This window comes from Macaca nemestrina, chromosome 14, assembly GCF_043159975.1.
Source record: "Macaca nemestrina isolate mMacNem1 chromosome 14, mMacNem.hap1, whole genome shotgun sequence".
Taxonomy (NCBI): Eukaryota; Metazoa; Chordata; class Mammalia; order Primates; family Cercopithecidae; genus Macaca; species Macaca nemestrina.
This window is the reverse complement of record NC_092138.1, coordinates 23,904,038-23,919,094: the sequence shown is the minus strand read 5'-3', so window position 1 is coordinate 23,919,094 and position 15,057 is coordinate 23,904,038. Positions and strand designations below refer to the sequence as shown.

General features: G+C 35.5%; 2 long non-coding RNA genes across 2 annotated transcripts in view; both read left to right on the top strand.

Annotated features, from left to right (window-relative positions):
- LOC139358297 (uncharacterized) overlaps window positions 1-2,985 on the top strand; it is a 121,926-nt gene extending 118,941 nt beyond the window's left edge. Inside the window, exon 3 of the long non-coding RNA XR_011613040.1 lies at window positions 2,925-2,985. This is a non-coding gene — a long non-coding RNA (uncharacterized lncRNA). The remainder of the gene's footprint in view (window positions 1-2,924) is intronic.
- A 10,855-nt stretch (window positions 2,986-13,840) lies between these two features.
- Window positions 13,841-15,057, top strand: part of LOC105498680 (uncharacterized) — a 45,915-nt gene continuing 44,698 nt past the window's right edge. The window contains exons 1-2 of the long non-coding RNA XR_011613038.1: window positions 13,841-13,901; window positions 14,436-14,523. This is a non-coding gene — a long non-coding RNA (uncharacterized lncRNA). The remainder of the gene's footprint in view (window positions 13,902-14,435; window positions 14,524-15,057) is intronic.

Here is a 15,057-nt window from a genome sequence, read left to right as displayed (position 1 = left end):
AAACACTAAATGAAGGCAAGAACTGAAGTCGAATTTACTCTTTAAAGACTCTACTACATGGGTAACCACTGAAAGAGTTTGGTTTTCTTTCTTGGGCAAATACCCTTTGCCCAGTAGTTGTGGAACTGGAGAACTGCAATGGCTTTAGGTAGCAGATATCAGAATGTAGAGCAACAGAGAAGTTAGAAATACAAAGAGGAAAATCAGAAAGTGAGACGGTCATAAAAGGGCTGTGATCCCAATCCTGAGTGTATTTTCCCACAAAACTACTGGCTGATGTCTAAACATCATAAATTTCTGGGAGCCTACAAAAAAAGAATAAAAAATGAGGGAGATTGGGGTTGGGAGAATGTACCCTTGAAAAAGGAACATCTCTGGGTAAGATTTGCAAGTTCGTTATGCTTGTAATTGTCTCCCCAAACTACCTACAGCTTAGTTAGCAGAGAATGGAAGCCTTATTGGCATGAGGAGGTAGAGACCATCTGGAAATTCAGGGGGACGTGGAAAGTGAAAGAATCACAGAGAAAGTAAACCCTCAAAACATCAGTTGCTTTGTCTTTTTCTACTATTTTTCTACCTATCTTGTGGTCTTTTACATGTGTGCATAATAAAAGCATCTAGCGAGGTGCTATTGCTTTATTTTTTAAACATTAGAATAGTCTCTTTATTCATCGACAAATTTATCCTTTAAAATATTGTGATTACTAATATTTGATTTTATTCTTGTCTTCTTATTTTGAGCTTGCTCGTTATGATGCATTTTCTTTGGTATTTTTTTTTCTTTCTTGCCTTCTACTGGTTTTATAAAGTTTTTCTTATTTTTCTCTTTCCTTTATGTACTATGTTTAAGGTTATCTATAATATTTCTGTATGTTGAGATATTTCCCTTAAAATCTTAGCAAAATATTTCACAGAAGAAATTCTTAAATATTTATTTTCTTTATATTCCTCCTAAATAAAACTCAGTCACCCTCAATGTACATAGTTGTCTTAAATTACATCTTTATTTCTAACTTATAATACTTATTATTGTTAATAATGGTATCTTACTAGAATTACTTTGTATCATAATTACTTTGTGTGATTTGTCTACAAATTTAGCATTTCTTCTTGCATATGAATCTGTTTGAGTTTAGTTTACTTTTTCCTGAAAAACAAACTTTTTATTTTTTTTCCCATTAAGATTTTTCAGTGGAAAATTTTCCCAGTGGAAAATATGCTAGTATGGAAGCATATTTATTTTGTCTTCATTTGAAGTGGGTTATTTTTAGACAAGCATACAGTTTTACTTTGATAGTATTTCTCTCAGTGCTACAAAGATAATCCATTGTCATATAATCCCCATTTTTGCTTTTGACAAAGTTATTTTCAGGCATTCTTTCATTCTAGGTAATCTGTCTTTGCTTGTTAGAAGCTTTTAATAATTTATTTCTATCTTTAGAGGTCTGCAATTTTATTATGATGGACCTAGCTGTAGAATCATTTTGCTTTTTATACTCTCAACTAGTTGTACTTTCTAAAAATAAAATTTTTGAGTCCTTCATATGCTATGATAAAATTTCAGCCATTATCGCTACATACATTTTATCCATTTATTACTGATCCTATTATATGCATGTTGGACTTTCTCTCTCTCTCTCTCTGTCTTTCTTTCTCTCTTTCTTTTTTTTTTTTTTTTGAGACTGGGTCTCGCTCTGTCACCCAGGTTGGACTGCAGTGGCACAATCTTGGCTCACTGCAACCTCCATCTTCCAGGTTCAAGTGATTCTCCTGCCTCAGCCTCCCAAGTAGCTGGGACTACAGGTGCACCACCAAGCCCAGCTAATTTTTTTTATATTTTATTAAAGACAGAGTTTCACCATGTTGCCCAGGCTGGTCTCAAACTCCTGAGCTCCAACAATCCACCTGCCTCAGCCTCCCAAAGTGCTGGGATTACAGGCATGAGCCACCATGCTCAGCCAGTATTCTTTCTTATAACTGCTATTTTGTAATTTCCATGTCCTTGTACCTGTGCTGCATTCTTGATAATTTCCCCATGTCTCATATTTCTATTTATTCATGCTCTCTTCATCTGCATCTAAACTTCCATGTGAGACATTGCATTGTTAATTTCAATTACTATATTTTTTAATTCTAAAGGTTATATGTGAATTACCTATACATGCCAATTCTTTTGTAATACAGTATTTTCCCATTGGAGTTCAAGTATCATTTTAAACATTTTTTATAGTCTCTTTTCACATTGTCCTATTAAGTTCTCCAGACTGAAATCTCTTCTTTTTTCCTTCCCAAATATTGTTTATAATGGACTATACTTTTGAGTATTTTTTTAAATTTAGGTATTATTGACAGGACAACCAGCTGCAGAGAGGAGCTACCCTTTCTGCTAAGAGCTGAACACTTGCCGGGACAACCTGCCTGCAGAGAGGAGCCACCCATTCCAGAGCCTCCTCCCTGTTAAGAGATGAACACTTGACCTCCCTACAGAGAGGAGCTACCCACTCTGGGTCTACTCTGAGTTGTTCTAACACTCAATAAAGCTCTCCTCTTCATCTTGCTCACCCTCCACTTGTCTGTGTACCTCATTCTTCTTGGACACAGGACAAGAACTCGGGCAAAGGCACCACCAGCCACAGAGGTTTCTGACCAGAAAAGCAACACCCCAAAGATTCCCTAATATTATGAGTTCAAATATGTCCTGTGGGCCATGTGTTGCAGGCGTATCTCCTTAGATGAATTTCGTGTTTGCTCTGACAGAACCTAAGTGAATTACAACCTTGAGACTAAGTTTCATGTTAATTTTTTATTTTATTTTGGTATTGCCTGAATCATACAAGTAGTGTAAGTTTGGACCTCACACCAAGAGAAATAACAGAATTGGGGACTTAAATTTTTAATTTTAATTTTTTTCTACCTCATATCAGATGGAGACAAGCTTCATTGCCATCTCCCTGTACCAGAATGTGGAATTTTTCTTGTTCAACCAGTATTTGTGAGTATGGCTTTTTAAAGTTTCTGGTTTTATATTTACTTTCCACTTCTATGTCTTCACCTCTTATAGGCCCAGAACCTCACTCCCTGACCAAGTGTAAAATTAAATAGAATTCTTGTGATATCAGGAGAAACAAAATATCTCCCTGACTTCTCTAGATGTCTGTACCATCAGTTCACGTGTTTCTGTCTCTAAAGCACAGTCCCTGTTTCTCCTGACATTTTCTCTCTTTCTGGCAAAAAAGAATGTTATTGCACATTACAAATAACTTTTGTTAGTTTTTACTCAAAATTTTAACATTGTTGTAGTGAGAAAGATGTTTCAATATTTATTTCACCATCTTGCCAGAACAAGATGTCAAGATGGTGTTTTCTAGAACACAAATGGGTGTGTCACACTCCTGCTTAAAATCTTCAATGACTTTATATTTCTATTACCATAAAATTCCATCTCCTTCATATGACATATAAGGAAATCCTACCTTTCAAGTTTAACCCTTTGCTATGGTCTCCTTCATACTCAGTTTTCAGCCATATGGAACTCCTTTCAGGTTCTAGATGTTTCGGTGCTTCCTCGAGGTCTCTGTGTAGGCTTCATCTAAAAGTCCTCCTCACCTTTCTCACCCAAATCCACCTACACTCACACATTCAGATACATGTAACTTCAAGTGTTGTTTGTCTCTCTTTAAATTTATTTGATGCTTGAAAATCTTCATTATTTTTCTAACAAGTTAGGCACCCTTCTAGGTGTTTCACAACATACTATATATCCCATACCATACTACTTATTGCCATGCTTCTTAAATTGCACACTTTGAAAACAAACCTATTAGTGCCATTCGCTTATTCAATGAATATTTATTAAGCATCTACTATGCACTAGATCTTGTTTTAATGGGAAGACAGTGGTGACTAAATATATACAAATCCTTACCATGACAACAGGGATCCTATATACTTCTTTTTTATTAACAAGGTAAATCCCCATTATCTGGCACAGTAACTAGCCTTCAGCAGGTATTGAATAAATATCCATTCAATGAATGACTCTTATCTAAGCATTCAGTTAACATATGAATATTCTAAGTTTGACCTCTTTTTTATTACATTAATCTGCTTTTTGAGGTGAAATCACAAAAATAATATAAAGTACAATAAATCACAAAAGTATTCTGTGATAATGTGTAACATATGATCTCCTTTCTAAACTTAGACTCTTCATTAAGGTCAGTGAATTGATCATCTTCAGGGCAGTGCATATTGTTGATGTGAATCCTACATAACTAAAAGATGGGGGGGGAAATCACCAAAAATGGTGTGAAAAGACATGTGAGGTGTTTCTAAAATTACAGATCTACAGATATGTTCCTTTTTATTTGTTTCTTCACTTTCATTTTGTAGATTCTTCTCAAAAAATTGTTCACTGCTATATAGACTTCTTTTCCCGCTACATATCTCTACCTCTAATAGCCTTTATTATTACTTTATGTTTCATTTGAGTGGGTATTGTTGATTTATCTGACATATATTTTATTTAAGTTATTATTTACAGATAGTCAATAAGTGACTAAGGTCAACTTATGGATTACTGCTTTTAGATTTTTTCATCTTTACTTCAGTCAAATGTGGTCAGTATTTTCTTTTTAAAGAGTCTTAAGTCTATTCAGCCAGTAACAGGCTATGTGACCTTTTAAAGTTTAATTTCCTTGTCATTACTTGAGTCAGAATGAAGATGCAGTCATTTTACTCTCATTTATTTCTAGACCTTTCCTGGAAACCAACAACTTGAAAAGAGAAAATCATGATTTGTCTGAATAGAAGCCTTTTCTTTAGTCCACAAAGAATGGTTCCTCTCTTCCCTAAACATATTGTGTGATTTGTCTTGTTTGCCAAAATTAAGGCAGCTAAATTCCGTGTTTTGGTAGTCTTGTGCTCTGGCCAGAGTACTGTTCCATATACTATTTTTTCACCAGTCCTTGTAGAAAATTTCTTTAAAAATTTTGCAGCTGGTGTTAGTGACATCAGTGGCCTCCAGTTTCTAATATTTAGTTTCTAATATTTATTCTATTTACTTTGTAAATATATCATTGTTAATTTTCTCTGTCTCATGGTGGTGATTGTTTTGCTTTCTCTCCCCTGCTTTTGAAATCAACAATCAAAGGACGCTAAGTTAGACCCCAGAAGTCTTGAAAAGTGCAGCAGTAGGGCTGTCAGCCACAAAGCACTGGCCTTCTGCAAGGACTAGACAAGGAGACCATAATTCATTTTTTGAACTTTAGTGCCTGCCCTTAAATCACTCGCTGTTAAATTTCTTGGAATACTATCATTCATACACACACAAAAATACACATACACATATACTCATATATATATAGATACATAAATACACACATTTTATATATATATATATATAGCTGTTATGATAGTTCTGCAAACAACTTGTTATCTACATTCTCTCCTTCCAATCCATCTTAAATCTCTTTGTTTATCTTGTCTACATCCATTACTTGTTACTCATAAATCCTCTACGTGTTAAGTTGCCAATACTTAGATTTGTTCTTGACATTTCTGCCCCCACCCCTAATACCGAATAATCATCCCTTCTCTTTCTAAAACAAAAGAAAGGATTAAATTTTCTATGTTTTACTATTATCCATCGTTTATCTTATTTTACTTTTATCTAAGCACCCTATAAACACTTTTGCAACTGGGAATTTTTAATTTGATCTTTAAATCTTTGAAATTTTCTACGAGAAGCTTCCATTGTTCATTGTTAATGAGTCCTCATCATTCTCTTTGAAAGGTGCAGGCTCCCATATCCTTCACCATCTCCACTATGTATGCTGTTTATTTCTATTCTCGCTGGGATTTAACCGTATTTCTTTTACAACTACCAAATTGCCCACTTTGAGAGTGATTCTTTTCATCTAACATCATAAAATCAGCCAAAGGAGGCTTAAAAGTGGTCTTTATTCTCACTTTTTAAAATTATACTTTAAGTTCTAGGGTACAAGTGCACAATGTGCAGGTTTGATACATAGGTGTACATGTGCCATGTTGGTTTGCTGCATCCATCAACTCACCATTTACATTAGGTATTTCTCCTAATACTATTCCTCCTCCTTTCCCCCACCCCCGGCAGCCCCCAGTGTGTGATGGTTCCTTGCCCTGTGTCCAGGTGTTCTCACTGTTCAATTCCCACATATGAGTGAGAACATGCGGTGTTTGGTTTTCTGTCTTTGTGATAGTTTGCTGAGAATGATGGTTTACAGCTTCATCCATGTCCCTGCAAGGGACATGAACTCATCCTTTTTTATGGCTGCATAGTATTCCATGGTATATATGTGCCATATTTTCTTAATCCAGTCTATCATTGACGGACATTTAGGTTGGTTCCAAGTCTTTGCTATTGTGAATAGTAGTGCAATAAACATATGCGTGCATGTGTTTTTATAGTAGTATGACTTATAATCCCCTGGATTACACTCAGTAATGGGATTGCTGGGTCAAATGGTATTTCTAGTTCTAGATCATTGAGGAAGCGCCACACTGTCTTCCACAATGGTTGAACTAATTTACACTCCCACCAACAACATAAAAGCATTCCTATTTCTCCACATCCTCTCCAGCATTTGTTGTTTCCTGACTTTTTAATGATCGCCATTCTAATTGGCATGAGATGCTATCTCATTGTGGTTTTGATTTGCATGTCTCTGATGACCAGTGATGATGAGCATTTTTTCATGTGTCTGTTGGCTGCATAAATGTCTACTTTTGAGAATTGTCTGTTCATATCCTTTGCCCACTTTTTGGTAGGGTTGTTTGTTTTATTCTTGTAAATTTGTTTGAGTTCCTTGTAGATACTGGATATTAGCCCCTTATCAGATGGGTAGATTGCAAAAAAATTCTCCCATTCTGTAAGTTGCCTGTTCACTTTTATTTAATTAGCTGAGGTATGTCTATCCCTTTTTGTTAAACACTGAAAACTGTTAATATATACATTTTAAAAAGTGGTTTTGTATCTGCATTTCTACATGCCAATTTAAATATTTGGTTTCAAAGATAAGTTTTAGTTACAATATTTATTTCTTGCATGTTTTCTGTGAATGCTGAAATTCTTTCTAATATTATCCTTCATGTTATATGCAAAATGTCACCATCAATTTAAATTGCTATATTTCTTACATTCCTTTTTTGCATTTTTTAAGATTGTTATAAATTTCATTTTTCACCCTTTCCAAAGACTTATCTATAATTTATCCATTCCAATATACTCTAAAGGTTTCAACTGGCTTACATATATATATTAGTATAAATACTACTCTCATGTGGCTCTTGTCAATTGTTGACTGATGTAACATCCCCAATCTCAGTCCTATATCTTGCAATAAATATTTCCCTATTATCCAAAACTAAATTTGTTATGCTAAAATATCTCTAACTTCATTTTTCACAGTGTACCATAGGTAAAAACCTTTCTTCCCAATGTATTCTTTAACAGTTTTGATTTCACAATATGTTGACCAGATATTTGTGTGATTTCAATGATTTCACTGACATTATCATAACCTATTTCCTTCTCTTGGTCCTTTCATAAAAGATTCTGTATTGATCTCATTTGCCCTTTTCCTTCTTCATTTGGTGTTTAGAGACCTTTATCCAATTTTTCCCATTAGTTTTAAAGTTTCTTTTTTATTTTCTCAAGCCAAAGACTTGCTTCTTTTTCTTTTCGTTCTCTCTCTCTCTCTCTCTCTCTGTCTCTCTCTCTCTTTTTTGACAAGTCTTTCTGTTACCCAGGCTGGATGGAGTGTAATAGCATAATCATAGCTCAACGCAGCCTTGACCTGCTGAGTTCAAGCAATCTGCCTACCTCAGCTCCCAAGAAACTGGGACTATAGATGCACACCAAGACATCTGACTAATTTATTTTTTTGTTTTTCATAAGGACAGGGTCTCTCTATATTGCCCAGGCTGGTTTTTAACTTCTCTATATTGCCCATGCCTCAAGCAATTCTATCCCACCTCACCCTTCCAAAGTGCTGGGATTACAGGCATGAACCACCACACCCAGCTCAAAACCTTGTCTTCTGTGTGTGTTCCCCATATCCTGTTCCTATGACCACTGCCGTTCCAGCTTTTCTCCTTTCTTTCATCCTATCCCTATCACCATCGCTGTAAAACCATGTCTTCCTGTATTCTACTCTTACAGGAAATTTCACTGAACTGAGATTATGAACTCAATTTTTACCTTCTTTTTTCTCTAATTTAGCATCCCTTTTATGATGGTTATGAGCAATGTGCACATAATGCCCCATTTTCACCTCAAAACTTATAGAAAAAGTCAACTTCTATTATGTCTAGACAAACATTTTAACATAAAAACGAATTTCTCTTAGTTCCACCAGCTTAACCATTTTCAATTCAATATTTTATATAATATGTGATTACTCAATTCAGTAGTACACTTTTATTTTTTATATCATTTTGTACTTTTTTTAGTGTGAATAATTTTTTATTATGACAGTCTATCAATTTGTTATATAAAAATTTACCTACTATTTCTCTTAATAATGTCTGTTAATGTTTATTAAATGATGACAACATACAGGCATTGTTCTATACACTTCATATTTATTAACTCACTTAATGCTCATAACAGATCTATGAGGTTAAGTATTAGCATGATCTTCATTTTAAACGTATTGGCCTTCCATCCAATTGTCTTCCCTCCTGTGTTCCCCATGCCTTTGCCTCCTATATCCCTATTGAACTAATTGCTCAACCTTAAAACTACAGTGTTCTCTTAGACATTTTCACTTTCAACTGCCCCAATCATCAAAACCTTTCATTTTCACCTCTGAGATACCTTTTTATTCCTTAAAAGACAGGGTCTCACTCTGCTTCCTGGGCTGGAGTACAGTGACACAATCATGGTTCATGACAGTCTCAAACTCCTGGGCTCAAGGAATTCTCTGGCCACAGCCTCTCAAGTAGCTGGGACTACAAGTGCACACAACCACACCCAGCTGTTTATTTCATTTTTTTGTAGATATGGTATCTCACTGTGTGCGCAGGGTGGTCTTGAACTCCCGGGCTCAAGCGATGCTCCCGCCTCTGCCTCCCAAAGGGCTGGGATTAAAGGGATGAGCCAGCGCACCTGACCTGAAATGTCTCATGTTTGCCCGTAACTTTCAATCACCACTATGTCTGTGCCAGCCTAGACATTTCATACACGAACAGAGACAGGGCAAGAATGCACTCCCAGAAAAGGAGACATCTCTCTAATCTACTCAACCCTCACATCTCAGCTCAACGTGTTAGCTCCTCTGTGAAGCTCTCTCTGACTTCTCTGAACATGTTGAATGGAGCCCTTCCCTATGCTCAAATAATTAAGTAGCTACTTCTCTTAGAAACACTGCAGTGCCTTTTGTCAGTAAACTCATCGTTTTCTCAAGGCCTGTGTCAAAAGACCTATTGGATTGCACAAGTCTATGAATCCTCTCTTTACACTAGAAGTTGACTTTCTGTTTTTCTAAAGCAAATATATACAAGGAAATGGGATTTTATCTCAAAAATTGAAGTGTTATAGTGGCAAGAATAATAACCAACTGCTAAGTCATTTTAAAGTTTACACTTATGGGCAGCCAAATAGGAGTATTTGTTTCCTAGTCTATAAGTCTCCACACAGCAGCCTGGAGGTGAATATGGTTAAACTGTATACCTCAGCAAAATATTAAATCTATTCATGCCTTGGGCAACTGAATCCACCAGGAAGCATTAAAAACAATACATTTTAAATTGTGAATAAATGAATAAATACATGAATAAATTTTTTAAAAATCTGCTGAATGCTTTTAAGTGTGTAAGGTGCTCAATAAGTAAATATATTATTTTCTTTCTTTATGTAGAATAGAGTTCTAAAAGTGAGATATCTTGTCAAGTTAAATTTTTTTTTATCTTATCTCTTCATATCCAGAACACTACCCCCGATGACATATTATATATACGTTATTTCTTAAATTTTCTTATGGAATACCCCGGATCCTTTTGAGTGTCTCAGATTTCAATCATAACTTTATCTGACCATAAATGAAAAACTTCTGCGAGTAGTTTTAGATTCTCTTTTCCCTTGGGTGTCTCTCTGGTTTATTACTATCTTTTAAAACCCAATAAGTCTATTCCTGGAACTATAAACTCACAACAGCATCTTTCAGAACCAGGCCATTTCTGGATAAAATTTACAGACCATTTAGCCTGTGAAGTAGAAGTATCTCCAAGTTTTTCAAGCAGTTTTGTGGGGGTTTTTTTGTTTTGTTTTGTTTTGTTTTTTGGCTTCCTATGCAATCACCAAATGATGCCAGTCTTTCTGCTGACCTGAAACCCAGCTCGAGATCCCTAACTGCTGATATTTGAATAAACTCAAATATATCCTTTTGATTTATTTTTTCACCAGAATCAGGAATCCTACAACATAATGTCTTGTTGGGAAACAGCTTGTCCTCACGTAAGAAATTTCAAATTCTATTGTTCTTAATTATTTGCTCTTCTTTTGTCTTCTTAAGGTTGTTATGGAATAGCCAAATATTTTTTTCTTAACTATTTTTCCACTTGGTTTCTTACTCCCTTCTTTTATCCATTCCAAATTATAAATATACTCCTCTTCCTCCTTTTCCTTTTTAGCCCTTATTTCTTTTATTTCTCTTCAGCTTCTTTTCCTTCTACTTATCCTTATTCTAGTTCCCAGTTGCTGTAGATAACTTGAACTTCAAATGGCTCCTATAGCTGAATCCAAGCTCAGCATATCTGAAACGTTTTTCCTCTGGTTGGGCTTACAAATTTGTTTCTTTCACACATTGTACATTGCTCTTCCCTCTCTTCCTTATCTGTGTGCTGGAAGTAAGCCCATATCCTGGTGAAGCTGATTCTACTTTACGGTACTCTGTACCTAGCACCCATTCTGATCCAGTCCAGTATCCACCACTCATTGCAGATGCTTATCTCAGAGCAGTTAAGTACATGAAATCTCTTGTCACAGGGCTGAGGTTCAAATCCAAGGTCTGCATCTTATTAGCAATGTGAGCTTTGACAAGATCTGTTTTATTATGTTTAAAATTAGAAGAACAATTCTACTATGAGATCTTAGATCTGCCCTGTGGTCTGTTTACCTTCTCTTACAAGGCTATCTCAGATCTCAGATAAAATCAGCCTTTGAAGAATTAAAGCAACCGTAGCATCTTTTCTAGCACGAAGGGATAGCTAACTCAACCCAAGAACAACCTCACTAAAGTCACCATTCCTTTGAGCTCAATATATATGATCACAATCCTACAAAGAAGGGTCCACTCTCCTCTAAGAAACTGCTGGAATTAATTCAACCAAAACTCAGATTTGGTCAAGAGTTTATGCTTATTATGTGTCATTCCAATAGTGTATATACCTTCTCTGGTCTGATCCAACTGCTCTTCTCTCTCTTGCTATATTAATTTTCTGTTGCTGAATAAGCAATCACAAATCTAGTGACTTAAAACAAAACACATTTATTATCCCACAGTTTCTGTGGGACAAAGGTCTGGGCAGTTTTTATGGATTCTCTGCCCTGGTTCTCACCAGGCTGCAATCAGGATGTCAGCCAGGTTGAGTTCTTATCTAGAGACTCACCTAGGGAAAAAAACCAAGTTCATTTGGGTCACTAACAAAATTAATTTCCTTGTTGTTAGATGTATGCCTTAGGGATCTGGATTCTTCCTGGTTTGTTTCTGGAGGCTGCCCTCAGGTCCCAGAAGTCACCCACAATTCCCTGTCGTGCGATCCTCTCTGTAGGCAGTTTACAATATGGCAGTCTACTCCTTCAAGACCAGCCATTGACTCTCTCATTGCAGTTTGCTGAGGCAGAGTCTTCTTATAGACTGGCTGGTTCCTCACCATTTAGATCTTATTTAAAAAGACTGTTCCTGAATATAGCAGATAGAGAGATCCTCCTATTCTAAATTATAGCATATGTAACAATGTAACATAGGCATGGGAGTGACATCCCATCACCTTAACCATATTTTATTGTTAGAAATAAATAACAGTTTCCACTTGCACTCAGGAAGAGGGGATTATACAAGGACATGATTCACTGTGGCTTGCCATATGACAATCTGCCATGCTTGCCTTGCAAGACATTCTATTACTTTGCCTCTAGCATCTTCTATGCCATCACCAATCTCTTTTATATCCTCAATCTCCATGTATTGAAAAGATTCACATCACTTTGTTATCTTTTTTTTTTTTTTTTTTTTTGAGACGGAGTCTCGCTCTGTCGCCCAGGCTGGAGTGCGGTGGCGCCATCTCGGCTCACTGCAAGCTCTGCCTCCCGGGTTCCCGCCATTCGCCTGCCTCAGCCTCCCGAGTAGCTGGGACTACAGGCGCCCGCCACCTCTCCCCGCTAGTTTTTTGTATTTTTTTTAGTAGAGACGGGGTTTCACCATGTTAGTCAGGATGGTCTAGATCTTCCGACCTCGTGATCTGCCCGTCTCAGCCTCCCAAAGTGCTGGGATTACAGGCATGAGCCACCGTGCCCGGCCACTTTGTAACCCAAAACTAGAGAACATATTTTGTTCTGGAGCCATCTCAAGTAAAAGGTACCACTTCTAACACCCCATTTGGCCTAGAGCCTGTGGAAGGAGACAGGGCTCCTCTCTGCTCCCTAGTGCCGACCTCCGGTCATTTCTCACCCATTCCTCCTGAAAAACCCCTTGTTTCTCTAAGCCTCACAGTGTCTACCTATACAGCTTCTAGTTTCTATTGTAGTCTGACCTTCTCCAATCATCTGAATCCTTTTCATTTATCAACAGTTTTACTTCAGGTTTTCCCTATGCCTGTATATCGCTCATGCTCAGTGACTTCATTTGTGTCTCTAAATCATCTGACGCTCTTTCCCGGTTTGATCTTATAATCCTTATCTCCAAATATATTTGTCTTCACTCCACCACTGTAATGTACTCCTATGCTTACGCTTTAAATAATATCCATTATTGACTCTATAAGCCCTCCAAACTTTCGTTCCAAGTATCTCGTTCTCTGACAACAACTCTCATGCTTTCCATCTCACCTACTCAAACACAAGACTTTTTTTTCCTCCAATATTCTCTCTGCTCTTTGCCCATGGCTGGGTCCTCACCATTTAGATCTTAGAAAGACTGTTCCTGAATACAGCAGATAGAGATATTCTCCTATTATTCTAAATTACAGCATATAATTTATTTCTCATTTAACATTGATCCCAACTGTAACAATTTATTTGTTTGCTTGTTCATTTACTCTAATTTAACAACCTCAGAAGATTTTTAAACCCATGCGGACAGAAATGATGTTTATTCATCTTTTTGCCAGTGTATATCAAGTATTGTGGCAAGAACCAAATAAGATTTTTCATATAATGATGATAATAATAGCCAGTGTTTATTGGGTTTTCGTAATGTCCCAGACACTATTATAAGCACTTTGTACATTACCTCACTTAGTCCTCTCAGTAAGTCTGTGAAGTAGATATTATGATTCCCTCTGTTGGAAAGATAAGGAAACTTTCCAGTGTGACACAGACAGTGAGTGACAGAACCAGGAAGCCTGGCTGCAGCTTCTGCTCTTTATCTCTACATTCGACTGTTTTCAATGTTAAATAAATTATAATTTTAGAATTATCCTAATCACAAATAAGTTAGAAAAGTCAAAGTATGTATACAGTATATGTATGTATATATGTTATACACATACACATATGGCATATGGAAATGAATATAGATAATATTTCAAAAATAAAGGTAATGAATATTTATTTTTATTTTTTAATTTATTTGTAATATAGATGTACTAATATTTTCTGGAAGAAGAAACAAAGAACAAAGATGGAAAATAACATGCCCAAGGTTAGGTAACTTGTTAATCGGAGAAACAGATTTTCAACTTAGAAGTATTTTGCCATTATTTTCTCACTATCAATGAGTCACTATCAATAAAGATGTGTGGGTGGGTACATATAGATGTGTGAATGTGTACATTCATTGAATTTAAACAAATTATAATTTGCTTTTAACTCAATGAATGTTCTGAATAAGTATCATGAAACAGGACAAATAAAGATGATTTATTAGCTGAATTAGGACATAATTTATTACACTATAGTTTAAATTATTTAAACTTTTTTCTTTATCTTTTTAGGAACTTATTTTCTTTTATTAATAGGATTTTTTTTTTATTTTATACCAACGGTCTTTCCCCCAAAAAGTTTTGAAGTTGTTTATTGCTTTAGCAGATGAATTTATAATTAAAAGCAATGTTGAGTTTAAAGTAAAAACTTTCATTGATTTAATAATACATATTAAATGTTAATGGGCTTTAGTATATTAGAATACAATGTAAAGTTTTTAAATACTGTAATATATATGGTTTACATTTCACAGTTACAAAAAAGTTGAAGAAAATTTCAAGCTACATCATGCAAATCCTGTAGTATTTTCTTAGACTTGAATCAACATTTTTGTCTAAACTGTAAGTGCATACTGAAATAGCATTTTTAAGCTAAAGATATATAGAAGGAAAAAGCAACCAGTGAAGAAGAATTTCAAGTCCTTTCCTTTGAGCATAAATTTAAGAAGAGAATCTACCTTTAATATATGAAGGATTGTTTTAACAAATTTTTAAGTGTACAGTAAGGTATCATCAACTACAAAACAAAATTGTACAGCACATCTCTAGAACTTATTCGTCTTGTATTATTGAAGTTTGTACTCAAACAGCAAATCCCCATTTCCTTCTCCCCAGAGCCTTTAGGAACCACCATTTTACTTTCTGTTTCTGAATTTAACCATTTTAGATACATGTAATATTTGTCATTTTGTGGTGTATTCATTTCACTTGGCATAATGTTTTCGAGGTTCACTCATGTTGTTGCAAATGGGATGATTTACTACCTTTTTATGGTTGAATAATATTCCACTGTATGTATATACCACATTTTCTTTATTCATTGTCTTTCTTCTTTATGTTTCTCTTTTTATGTGCATTTACATTTAAGAAGAAACT